This window comes from Bos indicus x Bos taurus, chromosome 9, assembly GCF_003369695.1.
Source record: "Bos indicus x Bos taurus breed Angus x Brahman F1 hybrid chromosome 9, Bos_hybrid_MaternalHap_v2.0, whole genome shotgun sequence".
Lineage (NCBI taxonomy): Eukaryota > Metazoa > Chordata > Mammalia > Artiodactyla > Bovidae > Bos > Bos indicus x Bos taurus.
Window position 1 is genome coordinate 103,857,821 of NC_040084.1, and position 9,240 is coordinate 103,867,060.

Genomic DNA, 9,240 nt, shown 5'->3' on the forward strand with positions numbered 1-9,240 from the left:
GCACGCAGCCCCGGCCCGCCGCCACCCCGCCTCCCGGCCGCCGCCGCAGCCCGGCGCGCTCCGCGGCCCCACCTCCCGCCGCTCCCCTCAGCCCCCAGCCCCGCCCCGGCCCGCCGCCCAGGGCGCGCTCGCCGCCGCCGCCGCCCCCTCCCCGCCGCCCCCGGCCCGGCCCCTCACACGTCAGCCCTCTCCTCCCACCGCGCCCCGCCCGGGCTCCCCGCCTCTCCCCTCCGCCGCCAGCCTGAGGGGCGCCTCCCCGCCCCTTCCTTCCTCCCAGGTGTCCGCGCCCGCGTCCCCGCGCTCGCTCCTGGGGGGCCCCGGCTCTCCCCCACCCTCCATCCCAGGTGTCCCTCCCTCTCCGGGGTCCGCGCCCCCGTGCCCTCTCTCCCTCCTGGGGGTGCCCGCCCCTCCCCCTCCGCCTTCATCCTGAGGGGCCCCTCCCCGCCCCCTCCCTCCCGGGTGTCCGCGCCCCCGTCCCCTCCATCCCAGGTGTCCCTCCCCGCCCCTTCCTCCCCGGTGTCGGCGCCCCCGTCCCCTCTCTCCCTCCTGGGGGTTCCCGCCCCTCCATCCCAGGGACCCCTCCCCGCCCCCTCCCTCCCCAGTGTCCGCGCCCCCGTCCCCTCTCTCCCTCCTGGGGTCCCCGCCCCCCCGCCTCCCCGGCGTCCGCGCCCGCGTGTCCTGACGCGGCGCTCCTCGCCGCCCTTCCCTTCCACCTCCTTCCCGAGGGGCCCGCCCCCTCGCCCCCTCGCCCCCTCGCCCCCTCGCCCTCCATGCGGGGTCCCTCCCCGCCCCCTCCCTCCCGGGGTCCTCGTCGCCCCGCCCCCTCCTCCACCTTCCGGGGGGTCTCTCCGGCACCCTCTCTCTACCCGGGGGGCTGCATCGCGGGGGCCTCTGAGGGCCCTGGCTCCTCTCCTCGCGTTCCCGGTTCCCAGTTGCTGCCTGTCGTCCGCCTTTGTTCTCTGCTCGCGGCCTCGAGCTCTCCGGCGCTCGTGAACCACCTGCCAGGGAACGTGTCCTTGCCAAAGGCATCCTCAGCTTGCTTTCACTTGAAAAGTTGATCCACATCGACCTTGGTGCGTGCGGGAGTCCTCAAACAGGTGAAATTTAGGACTCTGCTGGGATGCTGCGGATGCAGAAGCTCCCACCCAGGACGTGAGATCGCATCGCAGCGGAGCATTTCGGGACCATACCGGCCTCATCGGATTCCCTCTCAGCTTTTTTCTGGCTGCGTAGCCATAGCCCTTCGTTTATCAAACATTCAGTATTGTTGTAAAGTGCTTAGGCCCGTAAAAGTCACCAAGAAACTGACTTATATTATTAATCGTGGTTCTTAGGCTTCACTTGGTCACTTTGGGACTTTACCAAAAATTAAAAGAAATAAAAAGGTAACAGAACTTTAAAGGAACACATGAGAGACAGCTGAGATAGGATGACAATGGTGCCAGAAATGTTAAAGTTGATCTGTCAGAAGACACTTTGTACCTGAGTGTAGATGACTTGGTTCCTGGCAATAGAAAACATTCCTGGATTTGGAATACAATATGGCTTCCCTTTCCTGCATTATTTTTGCTTATACCCAGCAGACAAGTTTGGAAAGATAAGACAGGGGTTGTTTCTAGCCCGTCAGTTTGACACAAAGGACCTCCTTTGACTCTCCCAGCCCACCCTTTCCTGACTTCCCCATTTGCATCGGATCAGAGATGGCATCAACAAGGACTCAACACTGGCAAACTGCTCCTAATCCAGCCTCTATTTTATCGCACAACCTCGTCAGAGCAGCACCCATTTTCCTGTCAAAATCCCACTGAAGAAAACAGCCTAAGTGTCTGAATGACTCAAGGAGAACCAACATCTTTCCCCCAAAGTCCCTCAACTGATCAAGACCCTCAGTCAGACTCTCTCGATAGAGTTTAATGTTTATATGTATATATAGTTATTTTGTTCTAGTCTTGTTCCTTGGGTATTTTGTCTCTGGATCAAATTCAAATTTAAAACTCTTCATTCCAAGCCAATAAACACTGATTCAGCTTTTCATCCTACAAGGCATAATATTAAGGCTGTGCAGACGGGCTGCTTCATACTGAAAGAATTAGTGTGTGTTGACTGGAAAAGAAAAAGCACAACCTGAAAGCTGAGACTTGTATTTTATTCAGCAGGCATAGTAAGGACTTCAAGTTCCAGAGACAGGACTCTCAGATCACTCTGAGATAACTGCTCCAAAGAAGCAAGGGGTGTTGTGGGGCGGGGGCGGGGGGGCAGAATATATAGGAGTTTTTGCAATAATGACCTCATTAGAACATCAGAAGATTACTGTTAGTTAAAGAAAATCAGACATCTCAAGTTAAAGAATCTAGTGCTTTTCTCTGTATGAGAAGATCCAAGAGTCTGGGCTCATTGAAACCATTCCTTTGATATGCACCTCAGCTACCTGGGGACAGTATCCTGTTTTCTCATCCTGAGATTCTTCGGGTGCATTGAGGGGGTGGGGAGTGATGGCTGCAGTGCCTGACTGCTGGATAGCCAGGCATCCTGCCTCCTTCCTGAGTTCCCTCAGGGCTTATCATCATCATCCTATGGCTATAATATGGTGGCTTGATGGCTGCAACATCCTTTGTTTACTGATATTCTGGGCAATAATTTTCATTCACAGATGGATGAAAATTTACTTGCAACCAGAAAATTTAAGATTTTAAGCTTGACATAGAATTTGAAAAGTAACGAGATACTGATAGAACTACTGGTAAATGTACAATTTGTTGTTGTTCAGTTGCTAAACTGTGTCCAACTCGTTGTGATGTCAAGGACTATAGCCTGCCAGACTCCTCTGTCCATGGGGCTTTTCCAGGCAAGAATGCTGGAGTGGGTTGCTATTTCCTTCTCGAGGGCATCTTTCCAAGCCAGAGATCAAACCTGAGTATCCTGCATTGCAGGTGAATTCTTTACCACTGAGCCTCAAATGTACAACCAGAAGTATAAATATGGCTTCAAACCCAACAAAGATGGACAAGTGGGAAAGTAGGAGGGATATTCAAGTACGTCACTCATTCCAGTCTGGAGTGAGGATAGGGTAAGTGAAGGCAGAGTCTCTGAGTTAGGAGTGAAATATACAGGGAGGCTGCTTGATATAAAGGTGAGAACAAAGATCTGAAGTTAAGACTTTGGTGTGATACCAGCTGTGCCACTTATTAGCTGTGTGATCATGGATAAACTAATCTTTCTGACCCTCCGGTTCCTCATTTACAGGATTAGAATAATAATTTCCATTCATCTATTTCACAAAGGTTTTATGAAAAGCAACTAGGAACTGTGTTAGGTGATAGAAATAGAAGGAGCCGTGTATTCATCAAACACAACCTCACTGTTTATTCTTAGACCCTGAGGTAGGCACGGGCAATAGAATGCTGAAGAGAAAAAGCCATAAAACTGTATGAGACCATTAGAATATGTAGTTATAGGTGAGGAAAAGGCTCAAGGTCAAGAATTCCAGAGATACTGGTGGAAACAGAGAAAAAGGAAGAAAACTATCAAGTACTGTAAGCTGAGAGTATTTCAAATATGAGACTGGTCAACATGTCATTCGAGAACTCGAGTAAGATAAAGACCGAAAAATGTCCGTTGTATTTAAAAATTTGGTAATAACTAACCATCTTATTTGTCGCAAGCTATTTCAATGGTATGGCAGTATGAGAAGCTAAATTGAAGTTGATTAAGGAAGGAATTAAAAGATGCTTGCTCCTTGGAAGAAAAACTGACAAACCTAAAGTACAGACATCACTGCTGAAAATGGTCCGTCTAGTCAAGGCTGTGGTTTTTCCAGTGGTCATGTATGGATGTGAGAACTGGACTATAAAGAAAGCTGAGTGCTGAAGAATTGATGCTTCTGAACTGTGGTGCTGGAGAAGACTCTTGAGAGTCCCTTGGACTGCAAAGAGATCCAACCAGTCCATCCTAAAGTAGATCAGTCCTGGGTGTTCATTGGAAGGACTGATGCTGAAGCTGAAGCTCCAATACTTTGGCCACCTGATGCAAAGAACTGACTCATTGGAAAAACCCTTGATGCTGGAAAAGATTTAAGGCAGGAGGAGAAGGGGATGACAGAGGATGAGATGGTTGGATGGCATCACGGACTCAATGGACATGAGTTTGAGCAAGCTCTAGGAGTTGGTGATGGACAGGGAAGCCTGGAGTGCTGTAGTCCATGGGGTCGCAAAGAGTTGGACATGACTGAGTGACTGAACTGAACTGACTAAAGCTGAAGCTCCAACACTTTGGTCACCTGATTTGAAGAGCCAGCTCACTGGAAGAGACCCTGATGCTGGGAAAGATTGAGGACAGGAGAACAAGTGGGCAACAGAGGATGAGATAGTTACATAGCATCACTGACTCAATGGACATGACTGAGCAAACTCCAGGAGATAGTGGAGGACAGGTGAGCCTGGTCCCCTACAATCCATAGGGTTGCAAAGAGTCAGCAACTTAGCAACTGAATTGATTTTGACGATAACAAGGATGAACCAAGGAGCAGATGACCAACATGTGCTCGATGAAAAGGTCCTTGAGTTTGAGTTGGTCAAGGAACTGGGAACCTAGAGTACAGAAGCCCTAGTTGCACAATAGCACAGGGAGATTAAAAAAAAAAAGTGATCATGAAGCAGAAATCATGCAAAGTGATCTTATTAAAAAGTACAGTTCTTCTACGACTGTAAAAACTTTTTCTTAAAACACTGAAAACTCCCTTATTGCCAATTATACATGTATACAGAATTCTCATTGCAAAAGTAGTATTTATTTAGTACACTATAATTTGAAACATGAGAGACATTCAGTTCAGTTCAGTCGCTCAGTTGTGTCCGACTCTTTGCGACCCCATGAACCCCAGCACTCCAGGCCTCCCTGTCCACCAACTTCCGGAGTCCACCCAAACCCATGTCCATTGAGTTGTTGATGCCATCCAACCATCTCATCCTCTGTCGTCCCCTTCTCCTCTTGCCCTCAATCTTTCCCAGCATCAGGGTCTTTTCAAATGAGTCAGCTCTTCGCATCAGGTGGCCAAAGTATTGGAGTTTCAGCTTCAACATCAGAATTACTATTTTCTTTCTAATAACTTTGCCGAGAGTAATTAAATTGTGCTTGCCTTTTTCTCACCCTACAACTTACCTTTTTCTATGCCTTGATAAATTGTCATACTTATTTTGAAGTTTGGATTGGCTTCCAACATTTTATCTTTTGCATTTTCAGTGTTGTAAATAATTTCCAAGAGTTTCTTCAACGTGAAGTTTTACATCAGTCTCACTTCCTCTCAACATCTTCATCCTTTTGTCATGATCAGTGGCTGTAACTAATCTATGAAATCTGGGTGCATATTTCACAGCACTGAGCACCAGCTAGCTCAGTGTGAATCAGTTCTTGTAGCTGTCTAAAATGATGGAACCAGTCTTTACTGGCAGAAAAGTTTGCTTTTCTGTCTCTTTGTAACTACAGTTTCCTTTTCCACGTTCCATCCCTGGGTTGGGAAGATCCTCTGGAGAAGGAGATGGCAGCCTGGAAGATCCCATGGATGGCGGAGACTGGTAGGCTACAGGCCATGGGGTGGCAGAGTTGGACACAACTGAGCGACTTCACTCACTTTCACTTTTAACATAGTAACTAATTTTGACATTTTGACCTGAATGCTAGTCAAACTGACTGAGATTTTTATTATTATTATTACAGTTGATACTTGCCCTGTACAGGTCCACTCACACAGATTTTCTCATTAAATACGTCCTACATTCCATGCCTCCTGCGGTTGGCTGAATCTGCCGTCTATGGGGTCACATACAGTCGGACACGACTGAAGCGACTCAGCAGCAGCAGCAGCAGCAGCAGCAGCCCTCGTGGAACAGAAGGTACTATATCCAAAGTAGAAGACAGTCTTTCTCAAGCAAAAGTGGCTTTCTGTTCCAAAAGCAACTCAAACTGAAAGATGTCCACACAACTTTACCTCATTTTTCCTGCTTCCTGGACTTTCTCCCCACGGTTCCTCCGTCCAGGCAGGCTTAGGTCTCATCCTGTCTTGACTTTGCTGTTTGCTAACACCAAAACTTGACTTTCAGGTTTCCTAACCAATGTCACTTCTAGCATCATCACTTCTTTGCTGCACTTTCACCTTTTTTGGCCAGTTTCCTCTTTCGGCTGTCCATTTTTGTGAAACATCACACGGGTTCATCACTGGGAGGCCAGCAGGTAACAGGACTCCACGCCCTGCTGCCTTGTGACCTGAAGCGCTGAAGAAGAGCAGTGCAGGGGTCAGGACTGAGAGAGCTCGACCGAAGGCTCATGACGCTCATCCACTGTTTACATAACGACTTGGGGACTGCAGAGCTGGATGAGGAATTTGTACTTCATGCAGCTCCTCACGGGTAATCCACTGTGGTCACTGAGATACAAAGCATGCTGTTCGGAGACTGGTGTAACTACAGTGTAGTAAAAAACTTGTGCAAAGTGAGAACTGCCACACTGGGTGATTATCTCTGTGGATATTGAAGTCGAAAAGAGCAATGGCAGGAGTTGAATGGAGAGGAAGCTTGTGATCCAGCAGCTCAGGTTTTCAAGTAATGAGAAGGCACAGCCCAGGGGACTTGCGGGCAACAATCACACACAGAGATAACAAACTGTGTATCCAGATGGCATAGATGTGCAGGAGCTAGAGCTTTTCACGGTCAGGGGTTGCCTGCCCTACCTCCTGGCTCTGAGGCATGAGGTGTTAGGGATGAGAGAAACACCAGCTTTTACTTGAGAGGGTTGCAGTGAGACTCCTCCTCAGGGAGAAGTCAGGTCGCTGTTTTAAGGGAAGAAACTCAATGCATCTGGAGCAGAGGCTGGGACAATAGAGGAACCATGTAAATGAAGGTCAATAACCGGCTATAAAGTTTTGAGAAGCAGGGACTCGAATGAGTGGGTGTCCAGACTCCTGCAGTGACTAAAGGAAACAGGTACGTGACATTTGATGTGGTTGATCCTTACGGTTCCTAATGGCAGAGGGAAAGTGGCCAGAAGTTACGGTTTTGGATGTTTGGCATGCTGCTCTGGCGGCTTCAGTTACTTCACACTTCCATGGCTGGAGTGGGGAAGGAGCTTGGTGACCGCAGGGCAGAGGTTTTCTTGGTACAGACACAGCTCCGAGGAGGAGGCAAGGGAAGGAGTCTGGTGCGAGGGAGCAGGAATATATGCGCGCTCTCAGGAGCACACAAAGAAGCATGTCTAACGCAGGTGGGTTAGAAGTGAGACGGGGGTCGGCAGTGTTGCTAGGATTAGAGGTGTTTATAATGAACCTGGAATCCACTAAAGCTTGAGAAATGGAGAATTTTACATTCTGGAGAATCTAGAACCTAAGAGTTTGTATTCACTCCAAGAATGACTGAGGGCTTCTGAGGCAGGGAGTGACATAACCAAAGTTATGCTTGCAACATGGTTACATCTTCAGTCTTACAGGTGAAGATGAGACTGGTGGCAAGGAAAGGTCATTGGATCTTCTCCCTGGTTCACCCTTAGAAGCATTTGCCATAATTTACAGAGCTATACTTATTTAATGCTAGCATCCCGGTACAATAAACACTCAGGGGAGGCAAGGGCCCTGTCCATTTTGTTCACTGCTCACACTATGCATTTCACCCAGCGCCTGGCACATGGCAGACGAGTGGCATGTTGAACTAAACAATTGCCACGTGAATGAATAACAGAAAGGGACCACGGGAATGTGAGAGAAGAGAGATGTCATGGTGGGGGAAAGAAGGATGATGTGAGTCACTTCAGAGAAACAGAGCCCATAGAAGTTCACAACTAAGCATGAATGGGGTTGGGAGAAGGGCGAGAGGAAGCAGTTGAAGGCCATCTGAACTGTCAGACCAAATGGTGACAGGGAGCACCTCAAGATTGGCAGCCTCCAGGGTCACGCTACGTGCTGGGCGTAAGAGTCTGACTGTATATTACCTCACTCAATTCACAAACTAACCCTCGGAGGAAGGTATAATTCTCACTTTACAAAATCACATTTATAAGCAGTCAGCTCAATACCAGGAAGCGTGTGTTCCCAGATAAAGTCACCAGGAAAGAACACTGATTAACATGAGCTCCTTTTTAGGTTTGTTATTACTGATTCTCTGTGGCCAAAGTTCGTGAACAATGACCCTGTTTTAAAGATTCTTTGGGCTACAACTATCACGTCTCTGCTGTGTAGTGTGGAACTGCCAGTACTGGATTATCCAACAGATTATAACACACAAGTGAAAAGAAAACTCTCATCTTTCTGTTTTCCTGTTTACAGATTATTCAACTAATCTGTACTTTTCAGTTCAGTTCAGTTCAGTTCACTCGCTCAGTCGTGTCCGACTCTTTGCGACCCCATGAATCGCAGCACACCAGGCCTCCCTGTCCCTCACCAACTCCCGGAGTTCACTCAGACTCACGTCTATCAAGTCAGTGATGCCATCCAGCCATCTCATCCTCTGTCGTCCCCTTCTCCTCCTGCCCCCAATCCCTCCCAGCATCAGAGTCTTTTCCAATGAGTCAGCTCTTCGCTTTGAGGTGGTCAAAGTACTGCAGTTTCAGCTTCAGCATCATTCCTTCCAAAGAAATCCCAGGGCTGATCTCCTTCAGAATGGACTGGTTGGATCTCCTTGCAGTCCAAGGGACTCTCAAGAGTCTTCTCCAACACCACAGTTCAAATACATCAATTCTTCGGCACTCAGCCTTCTTCACAGTCCAACTCTCACATCCATATGTGACCACAGGAAAAACCATAGCCTTGACTAGACAGACCTTTGTTGGCAAAGTAGCATCTCTGCTTTTGAATATGCTGTCTAGGTTGGTTATAACTTTCCTTCCAAGGAGTAGGCATCTTTTAATTTCATGGCTGCAATCACCATCTGCAGTGATTTTGGAGCCCCAAAAAATAAAGTCTGACACTTTTACTGTCCATTGAATTTGACATGGATTTCCAAGTTCTGGTTATAACTGTGGAAATAGAATGAATTATCACAGACACTATCGGCTGCCTCCCCCAAGCCCACCCCCTGCTTCTTCCCAGAGGAGCTCCCACCGATAGTTGTGTACACTCTCCACACGGCCATGTGCTTCAGGGAAGGTGAGCTCCAGCCGCACCCCAGAGAGTGGGTCATAACGGAGCCATGGGAACACGATTAAATTCTATCAAGGTAAACAACTGTGCGTGGATGTCCAAGGCGAGAGTAGGAAGACAAC